The sequence below is a fragment of the Ictalurus furcatus genome, chromosome 1 (genome assembly GCF_023375685.1).
Source record: "Ictalurus furcatus strain D&B chromosome 1, Billie_1.0, whole genome shotgun sequence".
Classification (NCBI taxonomy): Eukaryota; Metazoa; Chordata; class Actinopteri; order Siluriformes; family Ictaluridae; genus Ictalurus; species Ictalurus furcatus.
In genome coordinates, this window is record NC_071255.1 from 29,322,266 (window position 1) to 29,347,765 (window position 25,500).

General features: G+C 37.8%; 1 pseudogene; it reads left to right on the plus strand.

The window, feature by feature from the left end:
• The first annotated feature begins 1,397 nt into the window (after nt 1-1,397).
• LOC128610291 (polyadenylate-binding protein 1-like) lies at nt 1,398-16,490 on the plus strand (annotated as a pseudogene).
• Nucleotides 16,491-25,500: the final 9,010 nt, after the last annotated feature.

Consider the following 25,500-nt stretch of genomic DNA (forward strand, 5'->3'; position numbering starts at 1 on the left):
CACCTAGTAGAGGTTTCACTTTTAAGTTTGGTTGCTCTCAAGGTTTCTACCTCATTCATCTTATTGAGTTTTGCTTTGCCATTGTCATGCAATGGCTGGCTTATTAAGGATCTAAATTTACATCTAGATTTCTGTAAAACTAGTTTTTCACAATGTCTATTGTTCAAAGCATTCAAAGCAAACAAAATGTAATTGAACTGCTGTACGGATGTTTTACTGTGCCCTAGTTGGAAAGGAGTAAAACTTAGTTCTTATATAACCAACAGTAAGACAAATTAAAAACCACCACTATGAACTGTTTTTATTCAGACAAAGAACAGTGCATGGCTCTGTTTTAAAGTCATAGCTGGGTAACTTCTTCTATAAATATCATATTACGCAGCAGCCTTGGTACTAACATCCATCACCTTGGCTCTTACACAGCTGCTATGTTAGAATGCATGGTTTGGAAATAAATTGCTACTTGAGAAAATATTACCACACTTCAGATTATATGCTGCATATTCAATTTAGAATATAAATGGCCTATTTATCGAGTGTTATCATAGCAGTTATACATACTCCTGAACCCACTTGATTAATTGCAACCCAAATATATTTGTAATGATTACTGTCCATTTCACAGATGCTACAAAAGCCTCACTATTTGTTTTTCCTGTGTGCATGCACAAAGAATTTTGCAGGTACTTTGCATGCTTGATGCAATTCTATGTGTTTTTACTACACTCACCATTCACTGTTAGCATTGCCTGTCAAGGTCATGTTCTGAGAATACATCAGAAAGGTAGAAAATGAGTTCCATTATTATACAGCGGAAATTTGTATTGATCAGCTTATTTATATTCTCTAATTTTGTGGATGCCTAGTGTGTTGCCTACATATTAAATATTAATAGACACCATCTTCACCATTGTCACTGACATCTTCAACATCTCCCAGAGCAGTGCCATTGTTCCAACGTGCTTAAGGCTACCACCATTGTCCCCATACCGAAGAAGTCTTCAGTGTCCTGCCTCAATGACTACCATCCCGTTACACTCACATCCATCATCACAAAGTGCTTCGAGAGGCTTGTCATGAGGCACATCAAGACCCTGGTGCCCCCCTCACTGGACCCGCTACAGTTTGCGTATCGCTCCAACCACTCAACAGATGATGCCATTGCCACTACCCTACATCTGGCCCTCACCCACCTGGACAAGAAGGACACCTACGTTTGAATGCTGTTCATAGACTTCAGTTCAACATTCAACACAATCATTCCTCAGCACCTGATTGGAAAGCTGAACCTACAGGGCCTGAACACCTCCATCTGCAACTGGTTGCTGGACTTCCTGACTGGGAGACCTCAGTCAGTCCGGATCGGGAACAGCATCTCCAGCACGACCACACTGAGCATGGGGGCCCCTCAGGGCCGTGTGGTCAATCCATTGCTGTTCACTCTGCTGACTCATGACTGTGCAGCAATGCATGACCCGAATCACTTCATCAAGTTCGCCAATGACATGACTGTGGTGGGTCTCATCAGCAAGAATGACGAGTCAGAGGTAAAAAATGTGTAAGAAAAAATCCAGGAAATTCCATGGGGTGTACTTATTTTTTCACATGACTGTATAATATATATATATATATATATATATATATATATATATATATATATATATATATATGGGTGTTTTGGGGTCACAGATCAATATGAGTTCAGTACAACAGGAAAAAGCAACAACTTCCATTTGCCATGTTTCATTTATTTTGAACAGAAAGTAGTGCAAATTACAGTTTGTGCCACCTAGCTGCATTTAGTCCCCTCTGAGGTAGTTGGTACAGTACAGTCTCCTTTAGTGTATTAAGCCTATGTTTACGGCCATGTTTTTTGTAGGGCTGAAAAAAAAAAAAAAAAAGTATTTGGTCACAATCAGCTACAAAACTGAAAAGCATCTCTAGTTTTATAAAAGTACAAAATAAATAGAATAATGAAAAGTAAACATTGTGCATTAGGGGATGGAGTATTACAATTTGTTCCACTTAAACTATATTTAAACATTCAATGTTTAAGCCAAACACTCCCAAAAAGACAGAAAAACAAACCATCCTTGCTAGTAAGGAGGTACTGAGGTAGCAGCCCAGGTACAGCCAGGTAGTATTTGCCAACTTGTTCCGGTGACTGGCACATATGGATGATGTCTGATATGTGTTAGCATGTTGGATGTATTTCCACTCATATACCGTACGGTTGCATTACAACGCCAACACACAGTCCTTGCCCTATCTACCACTCGCTCTCCACTGCTGCTGTAGTTCACTGGGAACCCCAAACTTTCGACACTGCTGATTTAAAACAAGCAGGTGGATCTTCGCGCTCTTGTTTGTCAACTGAACTCACCATTCTTGTTTTGGGTTGGTGCTTGGATGGTCTCTTCTTCTGCTCTTTATTCGTGTTGTGGTGGTTATCATACAGCGTTGCATTAGTGTGCGTGCCCCCTTTGGATTGGCGTGTGGATCACCTGTGACTGACTCAGATGTATTCGTCGTCTGACTGCATGCGCCGAACCGTGACGTCCATACCGTGCAGGTTCTAATCACTGGCATCCGATCTTGATTCAATCTTGAACACCTGATTCAAATTTGAAGGATTTGAAGGTGTGATAAATGTATGGGTGTACTTACTTTTTCCATGTTTGTTTTTTGTTCAGTAACACTCACTTTTCCAGCCTTTTGTTGCCCCGTCCCAACTTTTTTGAGACATGTTGCAGCCATCAAATTCAAAATTACCTTATTTTTTTCTTAGTTTCATTTCCTCAGTTTAAACATTTGACATGTTCTATTGTGAATAAAGTATGAGATTTGCTAATTATTGCATTGTTTTTATTTACGTTTCACACAGTGTCCCAACTTTTTTGGAATTGGGGTTGTATATAAATAAACTGTAATGCTTTTTTGTTGCATTTTTTCTATATAGCTAACATGGACATGAACTGTATAAATATTTTGCTTAAAGTAACTAGAGGGCTTACTTAACAATGAACCCTGGAACCTATTAGTATCATGTATTTGGACACAGTTGGACACAGGCTTAATCTGCATTAACAACCCAAATGAGCTGGCAGAGACATGGTCAAAACAGACAGAAGTCAAACTATTGAGCAAGCACAGCAACTGGATCAAAGTCATAGAGATAAAGAATCACAACTGAAAAAGAATGGTAAAACCTCACAAACTGAATAAAAAAGTTATTAATATACACTAAGTAGATTCAATGACATGAGTGTGAGAGTAGTAACCTGTGGTGTGGAGTGGAATCAGGATGGAGAGAGATGGTCATACTGGTTTTATTACAGTGATAATTGTTTTGTGATATTTTGGCTGTACCAAGTTTGTTTCAATCACATAGTTGTGATAGGGATTCAAAATAGGGATTTCTATTTGAATTCCATTAGATATTATATTCCATTTATTGACAGGTGACCAGGGGAGAACCATGTTTTTTGTGGCTATTAATACTCTATCACTATAGATAGCGAACATGTATGTATCACATTACATCACATCCCTGAGCCCCTGAATGAGAGTTCCAAAATTAAACATTCTGTTTCAGATGGATAAAAATCTTGGACCAGTTTCATCATGTGCAGACAGGGAATTGAATAAGCAGAGGCAAATGCTTTTAAAATAAATCAAATGGGAACACTAGCTGGAATATCTGTATGGATGCTTTTAGAAAGAACTCGGATCTTTGAGACACACAATTGTAATTTGAGTGTTTCCACTTAAAGCTCAGGCACCCATTAGAATGCATGGCGTGCATCATTTGGTTCTCTGCATTGATCCTTTGACATTATCCAGATTGCTATAAGTATGAAACACGATGATATCTTTCCTACTGACTGAGTCATGTGCCAGTTAAGCCCTGAAGCTCAATTTTCTACACTTCAGTCTATGAATAAAAAAACGTTCCAATGCATTTTGGACATAAAAAAAACAAAACAAAACAAAACAAAAAAAATCCTATAAGCTAATGCACTTAATTTAATAGAATGAGAAAAAGGATATGTGAAATCAAAATGTTGAAAATGTGAAATCAAAAATTACAAATGTATTTGTAAATGGCACAATATTTTAAATAATTAGATTTGGATCTAAAGATATTTTTTTTATTATGTTATTATATAAAAAAAGAACAAAACATTTAATGTATCTCTTTCATACATTATAATTATTCATGTTGCCATTTCAAGCTTGTTTTGGAACCAGTGCCATTTCAGAGGTGTTTCTTGATGCAAATCCAATTGCTGGTGTCTAAATAAGAGGAGTTCAAAATAATAGATGGAAGGAGCTTTTCAGATAATCCCCGTCCACACCTGTCAATCAAACAATTGAGTATTTAAATCACAGTGTTCAGCACACTAATCTCTGAACGACACCAGTAAGAGTATCTGAAGTGCATTTTTTCAGAAGCAGTAAACACAGCCTACGTAATTTCTATTCCCAGCATTTCCCTTGGCTGCTATCATCTTTTCATTTTGATTAACTTTTAACAGTTGGATCTTTTCTTGCATAAGATTAGCACAAGGTGAAAAAAGAAATCCACTAATTTGTAAAGTCTGAACAAGTTTAGCCAAGACTATGTTTATTTTCTGAATTAGGCTTCAAGCCCAAATACCACTGAGACAAATTTAGTAAAGTTCACCAGTTAGGTAATCAACAACAAAAACAAAAAAAGACAGTGAGCTGCCCATGTTTGTTTGTTCTTAGATAAGCTGTTATATATAAGAGTTGGATGTCGGCAGTATTCTAATTTCCTGTTTGCACAGATTACAAACAAGTATGTATCTGTTTGCTGTATGAATCTTTCAGACTTATAAACATTGCTAGAAATGGACATGGTTATTCCATAGTCTTGTTTTCATCACTAAAATATGTCTCCTTTATAGTGTGATGCGGTTATTTTTCAGACATATTTGTTCAGATACACCAACACAAGTTTACACTAATTTGAAATCTTAAACTTGATTCCTGATTAATGTAATTGTTTGATTAAAAATAACACTGAACTAGTGATGTGAAAAGTAAATAAAAAAAGTTGCAATGTAGTGTGACCAATGGGTATACCTATAAAAGGTATTTTTTTTGTTTGTTTGTTTTTTTTTACAGAACAATGTATATATATATATATATATATATATATATATATATATATATATATATATATATATATATATATATATATATATCGAAGACAAAAATGAGGGTCAAATCCAGAATTAGCAAACATCCAACAAAGGTTTAGAACATCAAATGAGAACACAAACTGAACGAATACTTTGCAATGTGCTAAAGGAGTGTGCTTATATAGTGTGTGTATGTGATCAGAATTTGGGTGACAAAAAAACACACAAAAAAAAAAAAAAAAAAAATATGTAAGATGATTAATGTTTACCGTCTACCTCTCCTCAATCCACCTTTTTTTTGTGTGTTTTTCTTTGAATGTTTGTTTGTTACTGTCTTTTGTTTCCCCCTTTCTTTTGGTTTTGGCTGTGGTTGTTTTGTTGGGGTTGTTGGGTGTGGTGTTATAATGTGTAAAATGCAAATTTCCAACAAAAATTCTATGATCAAAAAAAAAAAAAAGAAATTGGGTGACAAAAAACATGGTGCCTGGGTGTTGTAGTCCATATTGTCCATGTTTGTAGAAGGTAATCCGGAGATTATGCTGATTTCAGCATTGATTGACAATGATATACATTGGATATATATTGTTTTTAAAATTTAGAATTTTAAAATACTATTCAAATTTAATATATACTTATGGGGTTGTCAAATTTCACTACTCTTTATATGAGTGAATATTGTTCGAATGTGCCATAGTGCTGAGGGAAATGTCTGGATGGTTTCTTTCATTTCTAACAGAATGCCTCATTTTGGTACTCTCATTCAGAAGTGGATTTAGCTCAATTAAAACCTGCTCTTCTAAATGACAAGGGATTTTTAATGAGCATAAATACATGATTCAAACAAATTCCCTCAATTTCCTCTAACATTCAATGTTTAACAACATCTGTCAGAGAACAGCACAGAGTACTTAGTGTCATTTTTGTCTCACTCAATCACACGGTTATGTTATTCTCTCCCTACCTTATCTCTCAGTTGTAGAAGTCTTAAGAGATTAGTGTTACTTTCCAACTCTGTTATTGAGGCAAAAAGGTATTGGGTTCAAAGATGTACACAATTATTATTTTTTTCCAAACTGACCTTAACATATCTTCATATCGATCATTGATTTATCAGTGGTACCACTTATAACAACCTAATAAAACATGGAACACAACATGATCTGAGAAACATGTCCCTTTAACCAGGTATCCTTTTTTACCCCCCCCCCCCCAATTTTACGAGTTACTAGGAGCCTAGTAATTACTAAATTGCTTTAATTTAATTAAGCCAGGCCTCAAAGTCCAATAAGCCTTGAATATAATCATTAATACTGCTGTAATTGTGAGATGTATTATTATATAAAAATGTCAAGAGATATGAACTTTAGGATGCTGCTTATAGTTTATAAGCATTATATAATAATACATATCCAGCTGTTGTTCACTGGTATTAATAATGCTAAAAAATAACACCACCTTTAAGACTTGGGTACATTTTTCTGCATGTACCAGGTTCCAGAAAATTAGGCCATTTTCTAATTTAGCATGTCTGAGATCAGCATAAACTTTTTAGCCAAGCCAAAAGTTTGGTCAATGGATGTTTTCAGGATTTTGTTTCAAGACCTATTTACTTAACCCACTCCATAAGCACAACAAATACATCTAATGCCTTTGCCATCAAACCACAATTACTGCTAATGACATTTGCAGAAAATGTGTGAACATAAGAGAAGACTATGGAGGCAATTTTTAAGATGACATATATATTTTGGCTTTAGGCTACAATCCAGAAATAGCCGCTGCACCAGAGTAGACAAGTAATGGGAACTCTGATAAATGAGCTGACAAATGTTGTTTGTGTAAGATCATGACAGCAGTGTGAGTGCCTTATAATCCGCAGTGGCGAACGGGGAAAAACAGAGGCATATAGCTGGACCGTGAGGTTCGCTGCCTGATGCTCTCTTTTGTATGTCCAGAGGGATGAGCAGCAGCCCATGGGACATGCAATGCATTTTTATTTAGTTGGCACAGAGAAAAAGCACAGGCATCTGCTAGCACTTCCTCAGTTAATCAGTACAAATCTTTTTCATCAAATGCACACTTTCACAGCATTCCTAATCACAATATAACAATGTTTGATTTTACTAATGCTATTTAGCAAGAATCTAATGAGCAAAGAAATAATACTTTGCCTATTGCTAAATTTTATTCCAAAACCCTCATAAGTTGATGGTGCAATAGAAAACTTGTATTATCTTACAACTTGCACCTTATAAAGACCAAGCCAAAAACTTGGGCTAATTTTTTACCAAGAGCTAAAATATGAAAGCAAATCAAAGCCGCTTATTTAATGCAGAAGAATAACAAACATTAAACCATTTTCTCCTCACATGACAAGAAACATTTATTAATTTGTTTATTTCTTCCTGCCTGGTTTATAGAAATGTTGAGATCAGCCAGTCATCTGCAGCTTTTGGGGTACAAACAAAATGGATCATATTGCCCTGGTTTGAGCCTCCATCCATTAGGTTCCAGTTCATTTTTGGATTGAATATAAAGTTTTATTGCTTGTTTTTAAAGCCAGGAAGCAGCTGGTCCACTCTTATATTACAGACATGCTTTGTATACAGTACCCTCCACTAATATTGTCACCCTTGGTAAATATGAGTAAGGAAGGCTGTGAAAAATGGTCTTTATTGTTTAACTTTCACAAAATTCACAAAATACTCTACTCTCATGGATATCAAGCAATTTCAGACAACACAAGTATATCAAAAAATATATTTGTTAAATATAGATGCGCAACAATTATTGGCACCCTTTTAGTCAATACTTTGTGCTACCTCCCTTTGCCAAGATAACAACTCTGAGACTTCTCCTATAATGCCTGACAGGGTTGGAGAATACATGGCAAGGCATCTGAGACCATTCCTCCATACAGAATCTCTCCAGATCATTCAAATTTTGAGGTGCACACCAGTGGACTCTCCTCTTCAGTCCATCCCACAGGTTGTCTATGGGTTTCAAGTCAGGGGACTGGGATGGCCATGGGAGGTCCTTTGTAAGTAAATCATTTTTGTGTTGATTTGGATGTATGTTTTGGATCACTGTCCTGCTGGAAGATCCAACCACAGCCCTTTTAAGCTTTTTGGCAGAGGCAGTCAGGTTTTCATTTAATATCTGTTGATATTTGATAGAGTCCATGATGCCACATACCCTAACAAAATGTCCAGGTCCTCTGGCCAAAAACATTAAAGAGCCACCACCATATTTAACCGTGGGCATGAGGTACTTTTCCATATGGCTACCTCTCTGTGTGCACCAAAACCACCTCTGGTGTTTATTACCAAAAAGCTCTCTTTTGGTTTCATCTGACCATAGAACCATAGAACCTGATCCCGACTAAGTTCCAGTAGTGTCTGGCAAACTGAAGACGCTTGAGTTGTGAGAGTAGAGGCTAATTTCTTTAAACCCTTCCAAGCAACTTGTGGTCATGTAGGTGACTTTGAATTGTGGTTTTGGAGACTTTCTGACCCCAAGACAACTAACTTCTGCAATTCTCCAGCTGTGATCCTTGGAGATATTTTGGCCACTTGACCCATCTTCTTTACAGTGCATTGAGACAATATAGACACACGTCCAATTCCAGGTTGATTCATAACATTTCCAGGCAAGTGGCACCCCTGTGCCTTGTTAATTATTGCCTTGATGGTGGAAATGGGCATTTTCAATGCTTATGCTATTTTCCTATAGCCACGCTCCATTTTGTGAAGCTCAACAACATTTTGCCACATATCACAGCTATATTCCTTGGTCTAACCCATTGTTATGAATGACTAAGGGAATTTGGCCTATGTGCTATATCATATTTATACCCATGTGAAACAGGAAGTCATGGTTGATCAATTTCCGGTTCCTAGTCACCTAGGTGTACTAGAAAATTTAATCTATCAACAGGAATATCAAAAGGTTAACCTCTAGGAGTTTCAGTAAATTTAGCCTAAAATGCCTATCCAAGGCATACCCAAAGTAAAATTAAAGCTGTTCTTGAGCCATGGGCGGCTGTGGCTCAGTTGGTAGAGCAGGTAGTCCACTAATAGTAGAGTTGGCGGTTCGATTTCTGGCCCACATGCCGAAGTGTCCTTGGGCAAGACACTGAACCCCAAGTTGCTCCCGATGGCAAGTTAGCGCCTTGCGTGGTAGCTCTGCTACCATTGGTGTGAATGAGACACAGTGTAAAGCCCTTTGGAACCACTAAGGTTATAAAAGCACTATGTAAGTGCAGACCATTTACCATTTGGAGTACATGTATGGTTTTGGTCTCTATTGAACACACTAAGTTTGAACATCCTGAAACAGAAGGTTTTTTTTTCCACCTGAATTTTTTTTTTTTTTTTTTTTTTGCATACAGATGCCTGCAGATGACTACAGCTGTGAGCTATTAGCTGGAAAACACAGTTGGACTACAGTATGAAGCTTTTCCAAAGGTCCCTTGGTAACCATGTACATATAACTAGGATAAACAGACTGCTACTCTTGATTTTTATTATCATATCACATCCAGCAATCTACAAAATGTATATTTATATGTATACTTGTATGTATTTTTATGTGTGTATTCATAATTGAAACCTTTGTGCACTTTTACGCACTCTTGTGCCATTGTTAACAGAGCTTTGCTCAGGGACTTTTAAGTTGAAGTATTGAAACAAACCCATGAAGCAAGATATCATTCTTTTCATCAGTTCAGTGGCTACATGATGGGTCAGTCAACTCCATAGCTGCCATCATTCAGCTCGCACTATTCATGTAGGAAAGGGGGAAGGTGCTTCTCTTGGAGGAACATGAAAGGTCCTATTGGTTCAAATGAGGTGTCATTCAATAGGTCACAGCAGGGCCGTAGCTAGGGAGTTCTGGACCCCCTGAAAAAATACTGATGTGGGCCCCATATCGTATATGGTATAAGGTATGGGCATGGTGGCTTACATCTATGGTGCCATGTAACCTAATAAGGATTTCTTACAAAATAACAAAACAACATTTTAAATGTTTATATAAATATTACATCAAAACAATGGCATTAATCCATTGTTAACTCAAGCAACTATTCAAGACAAACTAATAAAATAATAAGAAAAGACAATAAATTAATAAAATTATATATATATATATATATATATATATATATATATATATATATATATATATATATATATATATATATATATATATATATATATAAAGTACCAGCAATAAAGTAAAAAAAAGTATTTCCAGTCAGTCTGGTGTCTAACAGCTGAAGCACATATTCAGAAATTGAAAATAATGCAGTCAAATTATATCATTTAAATTACTCATTGTCTTCATGTTTGATGAATATGCTACTGCATAATATATTATTAAATAAAGCTAATAATTGTATCCATCCAAGAGAAGTGAATTGTATTTTCGTTTTCTTGACAGCACTGTTATCTTAAAACATATCATATCAGCAGCCCGCAGGTCTGTAATCCCTGTGACACGCATATCCATCCCCCCCAACGTGGTTATACAAACCAACCCTATTTACATAATAGCGCAAAAAGACGGGGACGTTGGCCGCATAATCGTCCGTCAGTGTGAGCCAGTAGAGTAATGAGAAAATGATGTGACAGTCCCGGCAGGGACGTGCTGGGCGACAACACTTATTAAGTGTCCTATTCCCGCAAAAGTAAATCGGGCAACAAAATGATCAGGCGATCGTCATTAATGAATACCTAAATAGAAAGAAATGAGTAATGCAATATTAACATTCTAGTAAGTAACTGACAAGAAACTCTGATTAACAAATTATTAAGCAATAGCACACAGATGCGGTAATTCACTATTAGCTAATTAATAACTACTACTTCTTTCATGCCTCCCGGAGAACTATCCAGAAACTATATACAGTTTCATAATTAACGTGAAACTAATCAATAAGTAATGCAGGACAAATGACTAGCTACTGTTAACAAATACACAAGATTGTTTACATAATCAATAGGTAATAGCAGATTTATGATTTGGGTAAGTTGTTAATAATTAGTACATTGTATTGTTCCTCCTGGCCTCCCTCCCCACTGTTTCATTATGTTTCTGGTACTCAGATTTACCTTTTTTACCCCCGATTTTTTCAATCACTCAGTCTTCTGTTCTTCTACTGTAACTTTATTTCTAACTTCAACTGTTCTCAGAGCAGAGCAAACTCAGATTGTTGATGTTCACTGGTTGGGGACTAAACCATTTTTAGGGAGGGGAGGAATTGCATGTTTTTGTGATCTTTTTTAAACTCTCAGGCATACAAGCTGAAGCTGCAATATATATACTAGAATTATTCATAGAGTAGGGGCCTATATAGCATAACTCCTGGATTTAGTGGGGCCCCCTGGGCAATGGGGGCCCCTATAATTGTCATCACATTTCACCCCACTAGTGACAGCCCGGGGAACATTTTAAGATCTAGCGATTACTTGTGTTCACTCGCGCACTGAGGAGATAAGGAGAACAACGAGGCCTTCGGAGATAATTTGGAATGACGCAGCAGCAGTTCATGTGGATTTATTGATGTAAAATGTGTTTTGGACTAAATATTTTACATAATTGTATTGGTTGGACCTTTGCTAGTGTAACAAGTTTTTGTCTGGATGTTATGGATCATTAGACTGCTATGAGAAGTGTGAGTTGCCCAGTTTGTTGTTTCTTTGTTTGTGTGCTGGTGGTCTGACAAAGACATTGATTGTAGCTGCTGTTGTGATATATCTTTAAACTGTTTTTATCAATCAAATCACAAGATTCTTAGCTTTCCAATGGTATATTGCATGATTACATACATACTACGTACAGCTATGTAAATTGCAAAGTTCTCCTAATAATGTTGTAAAAAAGTGTTAAAATTCTGCCTGCAACTGGAAGGCTAACAATAAAGAAATTTTTCAGAGCCTTCTTTGCTCGTATTTACCAAGGGTGCCAATATTAGTGGAGGGAACTGTACATACTTCTTCTATTTCAGGGTGTCCAAAGTCCAGCCTCAGGGCCAAAAGTGGTCCAAGGAATTTATGTTAACTGGTCTGTGTCTCTGTTAAGGCAGATTTCTATCCTTGTGAATCCTTGAATGAAATGAAAACACACACACACACACACACACACACACACACACACACACACAAACTGGTCACAAACTGTCGAAACATTGAAATATATATTTTTTTAGTGCATCCAGAAAGTATTCACAGCGCTTCACTTTTCCCACATTTTGTTATGTTACAGCCTTATTCCAAAATGGATTAAATTCATTATTTTCCTCAAAATTCTACAAACAATACCCCATAATGACAACGTGAAAGAAGTTTGTTTGAAATCTTTGCAGATTTATTAAAAATAAAAAACAAAAAAAGCACATTTACATAAGTATTCACAGCCTTTGCTCAATACTTTGTTGAAGCACCTTTGGCACCAATTACAGCCTCAAGTCTTTTTGAGTATGATGCTACAAGCTTGGCACACCTATTTTTGGGCAGTTTCTCCCATTCTTCTTTGCAGGACTTCTCAAGCTCCATCAGATTAGATGGGGAGCGTCGGTGCACAGCCATTTTCAGATCTCTCCAGAGATGTTCAATTGGGTTCAAGTCTGGGCTCTGGCTGGGCCACTCAAGGACATTCACAGAGTTGTCCTGTAGCCACTCCTTTGTTATCTTGGCTGTGTGCTTAGGGTCGTTGTCCTGTTGGAAGATGAACCTTCACCCCAGTCTGAGGTCCAGAGCGCTCTGGAGCAGGTTTCATCAAGGATGTCTCTGTATATTGCTGCATTCATCTTCTCCTCGATCCTGACTAGTCTCCCTGTTCCTGCCACTGAAAAACATCCCCACAGCATGATGCTGCCACCACCATGCTTCACTGTAGGGATGGTATTGGCCAGGTGATGAGTGATGCCTGGTTTCCTAGAGACATGATGCTTGCCATTCAAACCAAAGAGTTCAATCTTTGTTCAATCTTTAGTCTGAGAGTCCTTCAGGTGCCTTTTGGCAAACTCCAGGTGGGCTGTCATGTGCCTTTTACTGAGGAGTGGCTTCTGTCTGGCCACTCTACCATTCAGGCCCGATTGGTGGCGTGCTGCAGAAATGGTTGTTCTTCTGGAAGGTTCTCCTCTCTCTACAGAGACACGCTGGAGCTCTGTCAGAGTGACCATCGGGTTTTTGGTCACCTCCCTAACTAAGGCCCTTCTCCCCTGATCGCTCAGTTTGGCCAGGCGGCCAGCTCTAGGAAGAGTCCTGCTGGTTCCAGACTTCTTCCATTTACAGATGATGGAGGCCACTGTCCTCATTGGGACTTTAAATGCTGCAGAAATGTTTCTGTACCCTTCCCCAAATCTGTGCCTCGATACAATCCTGTCTCGGAGGTCTCCAGACAATTGCTTGGACTTCATGGCTTGGTTTGTGCTCTGATGTGCATTGTTAACTGTGGAACCTTATATAGACAGGTCTGTGCCTTTCCAAATCATGTCCAATCAACTGAATTTACCACAGGTGGACTCCAATCAAGTTGTAGAAACATCTCAAGGATAATCAGTGGAAACAGGATGCACCTGAGCTCAATTCTGAGTGTCATGGCAAAGGCTGTGAATACTTATGTACATGTGCTTTTTTAGTTTTTTATTTTTAATAAATTTGCAAAGATTTCAAACAAACTTCTTTCATGATGTCATTATGGGGTATTGTTTGTAGAATTTTGAGGAAAATAATGAATTTAATCCATACTGGAATAAGGCTGTAACATAACAAAATGTGGGAAAAGTGAAGCGCTGTGAATACTTTTCGGATGCACTGTACATTGTGCGATATATCCATAGTAAATAACCTTGTAATCGTTTATTGATTTGTATTTTTTTTATGTTTTAATACTAATAGAGTGTTAAACATACTAATAGTAAAATGACTGCTTATTAACATTCCTTTTAACTAAAGTTTTTATATCATACCGATTTAGGTCACATTTCGGTCTTTATGTTTTATGACTCTTGCAATTTCTGTGGAGAAGTATTGTTAGTGTACTTATACTAAGATTTATCTGTTTAAAACAGTAGGTTAGCATGTTGGTAGACCTACTAAATGTTCAGTTGGCAGTTCAATCGCTGTTATTGCTTTTCTCCACCACTGACAGTTTGATTTATTATTATTTTTCTTTAGGTGAAATGAACCCAAATTTCGTTATGGCCTCATTGTGGTTGATCTGCACCCCGATGTGACAAAGCCCATGCTCGTGGAGAAATTCAACCCTGCATGACACATTCACTCCATCCAGCTCTGCAGGGACAGGAAGACAAGCTCCTTACTCTGCAACACATACATCAACTTTCACCATCGAGCCAATGATAATATGAACCATACAGAACACAGGAGAATGCTTCACTATTTATGCATTTTAATACAAGTTTATAGTCTATACTACTTAAGGCTAAGTGTAATTTATGTAGTTATGTAGTTTATTTTACTGCTTTATTTCATGGATAAGGTCAAGCTCTGTGCCATATATGACATGACAAAAATTATTTCTATAAGTTAAAATGTTTTTGCATCATTTATTTTCATACAATAAATACTTCAATTAATGGCTTGATTTCTCTCATAGGCTTTTTCTGTGTCAGATTAAGCAAATTAACCACTAAGACACTAACATGTTATTGAAATTAATAAGCTATAATTTATTTTTGTTCCTTCAGCTGAGCAAGCATTCGAAACGCTCAATTTTGAACTCCTGATGGGGCGGCCCATGCATATCATGTGGTCCCAGAAGGATCCATCCCTGAGGAACACCGGCATTGGAAACCTGTTCATCAATAACCTGGACAAGTCAGTTGACGGCATGGCCCTTTATGACACCTTCTCCATCTTTGGGAAGATTCTGTAATGCAAAGTTCAAACTTTGAAATATTTGAATGTTAATCGTATCTATATAGCATGATAAGCAATTTTTAAATACTTTTTTAAAGTTCTGTATTAGCTCAGTTTGACATACATTCTTTGCATTGCCCTGAAGGCTGTAGGTTATGAGAAGGGGTGTGGCTATGAAAAGGTATGGCCATGTCCACTTGAGTCTATGGAGGCAGCGAATATGGTGATGGAGAGGCTCAACGGCAACTGCTGTGTAAACCACATATAAATTACTAAGTTTTACCAGTCTGGGTTCAAATGTCAGGGTTTTGTTTTCAATTTATTCCTTTGTACTTAACTAATTCCATTTGATTTTTATTGAAATCCTTATATAGTTGATACAAAGGTTCTGTTTGGTCTTATAAGGGTTTTTCAGTCAAGATCAAGATGTAATTGTGGTGGTGTAGGCATAAAGACTAACAGTGTTTAGATAAAGACTCTAAGAACAATGTATCTGTCATGTTACAGGTTTATTGAGCACTTGGGAGTGGGTGTGGGCCCTTGATCCCAAGTCTTCACCGACATATACATCAATAATTTGGGTCAAGACGTGGACGACACAAAGAAGAAAGACATCTTCAGTGAGTATGGTAAGAATAGAGAGTGTTAGGAGTTCTATATATCCACATGAACATATCGAGTTATGCATTTGAAAATGAAATAAACATTATGAACAAATTTTGTTAGAATGCATTCTAGACTGAGCCTTAAATTTGTTGTTCAGTTTGTGTGCTCCAGGTCCTGCACCAAGTGCCTGTGTCCTGACAGATGAGAATGAGAAGTCAAAAGGTTTTGCCATTTGAGAGGCATGAGGATGTGCAGAGGGTGAGTGTACACTGCAGCCAAGTGTACTAGTATACAACCTTGTGGAAAGTTGCCTTACAACAAGGAAAAGCTCAGGGTAATGTGGTGTGCGTATGTGCAGGCAGGTGTACATGGGCCAAGTGCAGACTAAAGTAGAGAGGCAGACCAAACTCAATCACAAGTTTGAGCAAGTAAGCACACGCATGCACACACGCACACACACACACACACACACACACACACACACACACGATGCTGACTCCGTCTTCTCTGCTGTTGGGTCTGAACCTCTATGTGAAGAATCTTGATGACGGTGTGGATGAAGAGTGTCTGCGCATGAAGTTCTCACAATTTGGAACCATTGCCAGCACAGCAGGATGTGGGGCAGGAAGCCAGTGTATGCGAGTGTGGCTCAGTGCAGAGAGGAACGCCAGGTTTGCCTTGCCCATCACAACATACAGACGATGGCGAGTGTGCAATCTTAACACCATACAGAACCAACATCTACCAACCTTTACCACCTTCCTGCTACACTGTGAATTGTGAATTACTCAATTATCACAGTTATTCAGTATTGCAGTTTAAGGGGTCCCTGGCTGCAAAAACTTTGAGCACCCTCTCTAGCTACCCCAAGTTACCATAGCTGGATAACGTATATAACTGCCACCTGTGATTCTGATCTGTAATCAGCCGATGTGTTACAGGCTCAGAACCTGGCTGCCATTTACACCTCCACCTGAAACTGCACTGGACTGTGCAGACCATCCAGCTGCAAAGTGAGTCACAGCTGTCTGATTGTATCACTGTTAAATTTGTTACAGTGTGTGTTCCATTCTCTCAAAGGCTGTCACAAACCACATACTAGTGTACTAAATAGTGTCTTAGCTTGCTAGGTCAGGGTTTAGCAGCCAGGTCACTCTGACTAAACCCTGCCTATGTGGCTACAACCCAAACTGAATGCTAGCATACATAAATGTGTCAAAACAGATAAAAACTAGGTAGGTACCACTTAACAATCAGTGTTAGCTCACAACGTAGCTAGGTATTTATCTGACTGCTTCCTGTGGATGTGTTACAAACTGCATGCTACTGTACTAAATAGGATTTAAATAGGGAGCTAGGCAGCTACTCATAAGCTATGGTTCTATACTCTTTAGAATGGTTGGACGTGATTTAAGATGCAGCCACAGAAAGGGCTTTTATGTAGCAGTTGAACATTCTAGCCAGTTAGCTAACAGTTTCTGCTGAATAGTTTTGATCACAATTGTTCTTGCATAGCAAGATATGGTTTAGGATGTAGCCTGTAACTATATATCTATGTTTGGTGCTTTCTGTTTCTGTAAGCAGATGTCCAGAATATGCCCGATGTGGTTCAACCTGCTCCAGTGCATCAGCAGACTACTGATACCATCACATTATCAAGTAGTCAGGTGACATGAAGACTGTCCAAATAGGACTACACCAAGATCTGTTTCAATTAAAGACTGAGTGCCAACTGTAGGAAAATATCTAGTTGTGGAATATCTAGTGTCCCAGGTTTAAGTCCAGCTGCAGATGAGGTTCCAGCTGCAACTGAAGCTCCAGATACAGACGAAGCACCTTCTACATATTTGGTATCTGTGAGTGATGTGCAGCAGGACAAAGACACAACAGTGAGAACAAAACACAGAGCAATGCACGCAAGCACACCTTGAACCAATGTATCCACCAGCTTGGAAAAAACTGACTATCTACATGTTGGAGTCTGCTCCCATAGATGACCAGATCCAGATGGTACATGAGTTTCACACTCAATATGGCTTATATGCACTCCTGCTCTGCAGCACAGCATTTTAATCCACTTTTTTTTTTAACTTTCCCAATTTACTGTGGTAAGTGTTCCATTGTGTAGACAGAAAAAAAGCACCTACTACCAAGCACCTACTTTCAACTCCTTTTGCTTTTATTATTCAATAAGAGTGTATAGAAAGAGTCTGGAGCCTGAGCCCCACCCCTGTTTCATGATTGGATGGCTGGGACCATTCACTTTCTCTCTATTCTCTCTCCCTCTCCTGCTCTCTCTCTCCAAATTATTATATGCTGCTGGTCGAGAAAACCCACCCAACTCTGGCTAATAAGATCACCTGTATATATGTATGTATGTATATATGTATGTATGTATATATATATATATATATATATATATATATATATATATATATATATATATATATACACACACACACACATATACATATATATATATACAATATCTCACAAAAGTGAGTACACCCCTCACATTTTTGTAAATATTTGATTATAACTTTTCATGTGACAGCACTGAAGAAATGACACTTTGCTACAATGTAAAGTACTGATTGTACAGCTTGTATAACAGTGTAAATTTGCTGTCCCGTCAAAATAACTCAACACACAGCCATTAATGTCTAAACTTCTGGCAACAGAAGTGAGTACACCCCTAAGTGAAAATGTCCAAATTGGGCCCAATTAGCCATTTTCCCTCCCCGGTGTCATGTGACTTGATAGTGTTACAAGGTCTCAGGTGTGAATGGGGAGCAGGTGTGTTAAATTTGGTGTCATCGCTCTCACACTCCCTTGTACTGGTCACTGGAAGTTCAACATGGCACCTCATGACAAAGAACTCTCTGAGCAACTGAAAAAAATAATTGTTGCTCTACATAAAGATGGCCTAGGCTATAAGAAGATTGCCAAGACCCTGACACTGAGCTGCAGCATGGTGGCCAAGACCATACAGCAGTTTAACAGGACAGGTTCCACTCAGAACAGGCCTCGCTATGGTCGACCAAAGAAGTTGAGTGCACGTGCTCAGCGTCATATCCAGAGGTTGTCTTTGGGAAATAGATGTATGAGTGCTGCCAGCATTGCTGCAGAGGTTGAAGGGGTGGGGGGTCAGCCTGTCAGTGCTCAGACCATACGCCGCACACTGCATCAAATTGGTCTGCATGGCTGTCGTCCCAGAAGGAAGACTCTTCTAAAGATGATGCACAAGAAAGCCCGCAAACAGTTTGCTGAAGATAAGCAGACTAAGGACATGGATTATTGGAACCATGTCCTGTGGTCTGATGAGACCAAGATAAACTTATTTGGTTCAGATGGTGTCAAGCGTGTGTGGAGGCAACCAGGTGAGGAGTACAAAGACAAGTGTGTCTTGCGTACAGTCAAGCATGGTGGTGGGAGTGTCTTGGTCTGGGGCTGCATGAGTGCTGCCGGCACTGGGGAGCTACAGTTCATTGAGGGAACCGTGAATGCCAACATGTACTGTGACATACTGAAGCAGAGCATGATCCCCTCCCTTCGGAGAAGCATGATAACGACCCCAAACACACCTCCAAGATGACCACTGCCTTGCTAAAGAAGCTGAGGGTGAAGGTGTTGGACTGGCCAAGCATGTCTCCAGACCTAAACCCTATTGAACATCTGTGGGGCATCCTCAAATGGAAGGTGGAGGAGCACAAGGTCTCTAACATCCACCAGCCCCGTGATGTCATCATGGAGGAGTGGAAGAGGACTCCAGTAGCAACCTGTGAAGCTCTGGTGAACTCCATGCCCAAGAGGGTTAAGGCAGTGCTGGAAAATAATGGTGGCCACACAAAATATTGACACTTTGGGCCCAATTTGGACATTTTCACTTAGAGGTGTACTCACTTTTGTTGCCAGCGGTTTAGACATTAATGGCTGTGTGTTGAGTTATTTTGAGGGGACAGCAGATTTACACTGTTATACAAGCTGTACACTCACTACTTTACATTGTAGCAAAGTGTCATTTCTCCAGTGTTGTCACATGAAAAGATATAATCAAATATTTACAAAAATGTGAGGGGTGTACTCACATATATACATATGTACTCATATATACTGTGTGTATATATATATATATATATATATATATATATATATATATATATATATATATATATATATATATATTCACATACACCAATATACCACGTTTCATATTGGATTCTGAAATTTACATTGAAATGATGAATTAGCTTTGACCATGTGGAAGCAAAACACCACCTACCTATCCCTCATCCCTTTGGTGTGTGTGCTTATTTGTAGGTGGATGAATTGGACACTCTCCTGAAGGTGAGGGAAGCTGGTCATGTGGAGACCATGCAAACTCCATGCACACAGAGCAGAGGCGGGAATCGAACCCCCAATCCCGGAACTTGCCCCCCACACAACAATAGTTTGTATTCCATTCATATTTAAATTTATCAAATCAATCAAATCAAGTTTATTTGTCACATACATAACCATACATTGTATGACATGCAGTGAAATGTATAACCATACATTGTATGACATGCAGTGAAAAGAATATTATATAATAGAGAATAAAACTAGAATAATGAACAGAAACATTTTTACAATTTAGAATATAATACAAAAAAATACAATTATAATATTGCAAACTGAAAAAAAGTACAATTAAATATATTAAATGGAATATAAAGCAGAGTAGAAATATAAATGTATAAATAATTGCCAAAAGTGTACATGTGCAAATTGAGGTGTGCAAATTTGTGAGGAGTGCAAAAAGATGTGTGAATGTAAAGCTGTAAGAATGTAATACAGGCAGGATGAGGTAGTGGATGTTGTATGTGTGAGTCTAGTTCTAGTCCTTGGTGTTCCCCTGGTTGAGGGCCAGAATCAGAATGCTCCTCCTCATTCTCTCTGTGTTGGCCTTCAAGGAACAGAAGCGCTTCCATGAACTCAACAAAGAGAATAGTCCATTGTTGGGATGGCTGAGGTCCTTCATTATCTTCCTGGCCTTGGTACAGCACTGCATGTTATAGATGGACCGCAGTACAGATGATATGCTCAGTTGTTCGCACCACCTTCTGGATAGCTCGTCTGTCCTGCATGGTGCTGTTCCCAAACCAGGCTGTAATGTTTCCCATCAGGATCCTCTCAATGGTGCAGGTATAAAAGTTCCTGAGCACCTTAGGGGGCAGTTTAAAATTTTTCAAGCGCCTAAGGTGGAATAGACGTTGATCATCACATCACAGAGTTCTTCAGACAGACAGACAGACAGACACACACACACACACACACACACACACACACACACACACACTCTTTGTAGTTGTGAAAGACACACACACAATGTAATGAATGAAGATACACTATAACAACGGAAACAGCAATACGAAGAGGAAGAATAAGAGAAATAATAAATAAACATTGCACCCAACTGCATATATTATTAAGTGGGCTTGGTCTTGATTGTCATTTTAATAATTTAGCATATTGTACTGTATGTTTATGTATGACTTGTGTTTACTGTATATGTAGGTCTGCATATGTGGAGACCAGCAAGCAGACAAAATCTTTATATAAATATAACAATATTATTAATAATATTAATATTTAATAATAATATTTAGTGTTGACACCTCACATATCCAGGGTCCACAGTTCAATCCTGTGCATAGGTTACTGTTCATATGAGTTTTCTCCGGGTTCTCAGGTTTCCTCTTACCTCCCAAAAACATGCAGGTGTATTGGATGCGCTAAGGTGCCCATACATGCAAACGAATGTGTGAATGTGCATGTTCATGGTGCTCTTCGATGGACCGGGGTGAGTATTATCCTGACCATAGTGTTCCTGGGACAGGAGCCAGACTCCACTGCGACCCTGACCAGGATAAAGTGCTTACTGAAAAAGAATACATCAATGAATGGCTTTGTACAGCACTTATATTTGCTTAACGTATAGAATTTTTTGCTTGCCTACTTTACACTAAAACATTTATACACATTGAAATATTTCAGAAGAAGCAAAATGTTCACTGTGGACCTTGCACAGATCAGTGTGTCTGACAGATTATACTGCTATTGTCTAAGTGCTGTTCAAACTGAACTGAATTTAATAGATTTTCAGTTGCACAATTTCAGAATGGATGGAATTGAATGTCTCACATGATTGTCACTATGCTTGGTCAACATATTGTACATGGACAAAAAAAAACAAACAAACAAAAAAAAAAAAACAGGTGACTTTCCTATTACATGCCCAATAACAGAATGCATGACGTTTCATTAATTTTCAGTAGATCAGTGTAAGGTGCGCTGGTGAAAGGCAGGATGTAAATGCATATATTCAGCAAAGTGTTTATCGGTTCAAAACAAAACAGAATAATCCATTATCAAAAACCAAAGAACCAGAAACGAGTTTCAATACCAGGAAGTACTAGACACAGAACAAGAAAACATGGCTAAGAACAACACTAATGCAGGATGAGAACTAGAGATAAACACAACAGGATTTAAAAATAAACTAATCAAGGGCTGAGAAGAAAACAGGTGAGTACAATCAGGAAATATGCCAATTGCAGGACAGGGTGGAGACAAGACTCAATATCAAAACAAGTACATGTGACAAGCAAAACCATGCGACATTTGCATTTGTAGTGCTTTGAATCATGCCACATGCAGAGACTAATTCATGACAGTCAGGTCTTTCTCTGAATAGACTGAAACAATTTATTATCTAGCACTTTGAAGCAAACATATTTAGGGTTTAAGCAAATCCAATTTTACCAGTCCCAAAATCTCTGACTAACTCATGGATGGCCTCCAGTTATTTGTTTTCCAACACTTGTAAACTTTGGATAATTAATACACAGCGTCATTTACTGCACTCACTTCAGCACAACAGTAACTTGGCTGTTCAGGAAGTTTCATAGTCAGTTGGTTTATAATTACTAATTAATCATTAATAGGATTGAGTAAATCCTAGCCTCTATATGTCGGTGACTAAACAATAAATATAGTTCCTCTAATATTTGAATCACCCACAGGGCATGTAAGGGGTTTACCCATTTGCTTAATTTAAGCTATTTAAGACAGCACACCCAACATATGTTCATGGACCTCTGTGTATATGTGCATGCAAGACTTTTTTTTTCTTGTGGCACTTTGATCTCTGTGGGTATTTACCAGCACAGCAAGAAATCATTCAGAGCAATAAATGAAATAAAGAGCATGATCATCAGACACTTCCCAGGGTTTGACATCAATTAGAATTATTTACACAGAGAGCAGCCGAAACCCATCAAAGCCATCTGTATAGAAGTGCTAGTAAAGCACAGCAATGGGTGTTCATAAAAAATGAGGAAACTCTCTGCAATGGCAGACCTTTTTTTTGTTTTCAGTTTCCACCCTCACTCAAGCAATCAGACCCAAAGTGCTCACTGCTTTATTTTTGCTAAATGCCCCACTTTCATCTGTTTTGTCAGTTATCACACTTGAACAGTTCAACTCAGAGTTCTTGCTTTGTATTGTACTCCTGGATAATCCAAAATCCCATGATCAAAGACTTATCTCATTTAGCACTGATGCAGATCATTTTCACAGCTCTGACAAGCCATGCGATTTCAAGTTGGCTGTCAGAAGAAAATTAATAGGAGGAATATTTCATATAAAATATATAATAGTATATGGAAGGCTAAAATCTAATATCTATCATTAGCTTGAGAGTGAAACTATTAGGGGTGAGCAAGGCATTATATTACTAGGTCTCATTGAGGGGACAATAATAATGATGTGGGGCTAAATACACACAAACTCTCTCTCTCTCTCTCTCTATCTCTCTCTCTCTCTCTCTCTCTCTCTCTCTCTCTCAAGGCAGATTATTTCTGATAGTTCATCTGAATAACAGAAAAAGGTGACAAACGTTAAAACAAACACGCTGTACCCCTTTTGTTCAAATAAAAAAACACTAAAATTACAGTTCTGTCATCTGTCCTTTTGTCTTATTTGCACTTTAACTCGACAAAGTGTGCTTAGTATGTTTACTTTAAGGTTTTCATCCAAAGGCACTTTGGGAGAAAAAAGGACCAGACAAGCTGGTTTGAGTATTTCAGAAACTACTGACCTTCTGGGACTTTCATGCACAATAGTCCCTAGAGTTTACACAAAATGGTATGAAAAACTAAAACATCCTTGTTGATCACAGTGTTCAGAGGACAATGGCCAGACTGGTTCAACCTGACAGGAAGGCTATGGTAACTCAAATAACCACTCTTTACAGCCCTAGAATTAAAATTCACAAAGATCACATTTTCCCCATTGTGATGTTTGATGTGAACATTAACTGAAGCTCTTGACCGGTATCTGCATGATTCTAAGGTTTGTGCTGCTGATTGGATAATCACATAAATGTGCAGGTGTACAGGTAGTGTCCAGTGAGTGTATATAAAGTGAACCTTGATGTATATATTCAATGAAAATATTGAAATGCATTGTTCTATGAACCCTGAATTTTTTATAAAATAATTTGATTTATACGTAATGAATAATTTATATTACTACATTTAACGTCTGTGTTTGGTCAGGACCCAGGTCCCCAGGACCCAAACCTACTACAACTTTGGACTCCTATATATTACTCATGTATATGACATGCCACATAAGACAAATATAATGAACTTTGATATTCATGGAATATTTTTGTTGCTGTTGTTGTTGTTCTTTTCTTTTAAGAAGAACAAGAAATGTTTCTCTGGGGTGATGTGAGGGTAAAAGCTGACTATGTCTGTTTCCTCAAAAATGCTATATAGTGGATTATCAAAAGGACTCCCAAGTTTCTTTTGCATCTTTCAAAAAATTCCATAATATTATAAAAATGGCAGTCTACCACAATTATTGTAGTTACATATCAACAAAGAATTAGGCATTGAGACATAATTGAGACAAATATTTAAATAAAATAAAATAAAATAAAAAGGACCTTCCATGTAAGCTGTGCAGTACTTTCTGAATCAGTTCCTAAGGGACATTTCTACATGTCAATTTAAAGCTGCTGAAAATTCACATGGTGTATTCGATGTAATGTTGAGTGTGGATAATACTATTTAGACACTGCTGACTGAGAACAACCAACATCTTCTGCCATACTCCATGTTGGATTTCCTTCTTGAAGGAGTTTTATAATCTGTTCCACTGTTTCAATTGACAACTCTCTTGTTGGAGTCATGTTTTCTTTCAAAAATCCAAGGTTAGTCTGTAAGCACTTTCTTTTAACTGCAGACTAATTTGCATTTTTAGATTTGTGCTGGTATTTGTTTTAGAAATGCAAACTGCAAGATTATTTGATATTTTTTTTCCTCAACATTGAGTGATTCCATAATGCTTTCCTCTACTTGACCTGGAAAAAATATGCCATTTATTAAAACAATTTAATTTAACTTTTTTGGAGGTATGATTTACAAAGCCAGAATGTTCAGATATTAAAAACAAACAAAACAACAACAAAAAAACAAACAAACAAACAAAAAGTTTTGTGTCATATCTGTGATTTGTGATTTGTTTATTTGCTATGAAGTTGAAGAGAAAAAAATAAATAAAATAAAATAAAGCTGGGTGAGCATCCTCTAAGTGTGGTGATTGATTCCATACTTTTCGCAAGGGGTTGTATGTAATAATACTAGAGACTGAATCACAGGTTTTCCTGAATAACATTAGGTCATATAGGGTTCTCTGATGAGATGCTATGCATTAAAGTTTGAAACACATTGCACTCTGTGTGAGGTGAAAATTACAGTTTAAAAGCCACAGTGAAGTGAATTGAC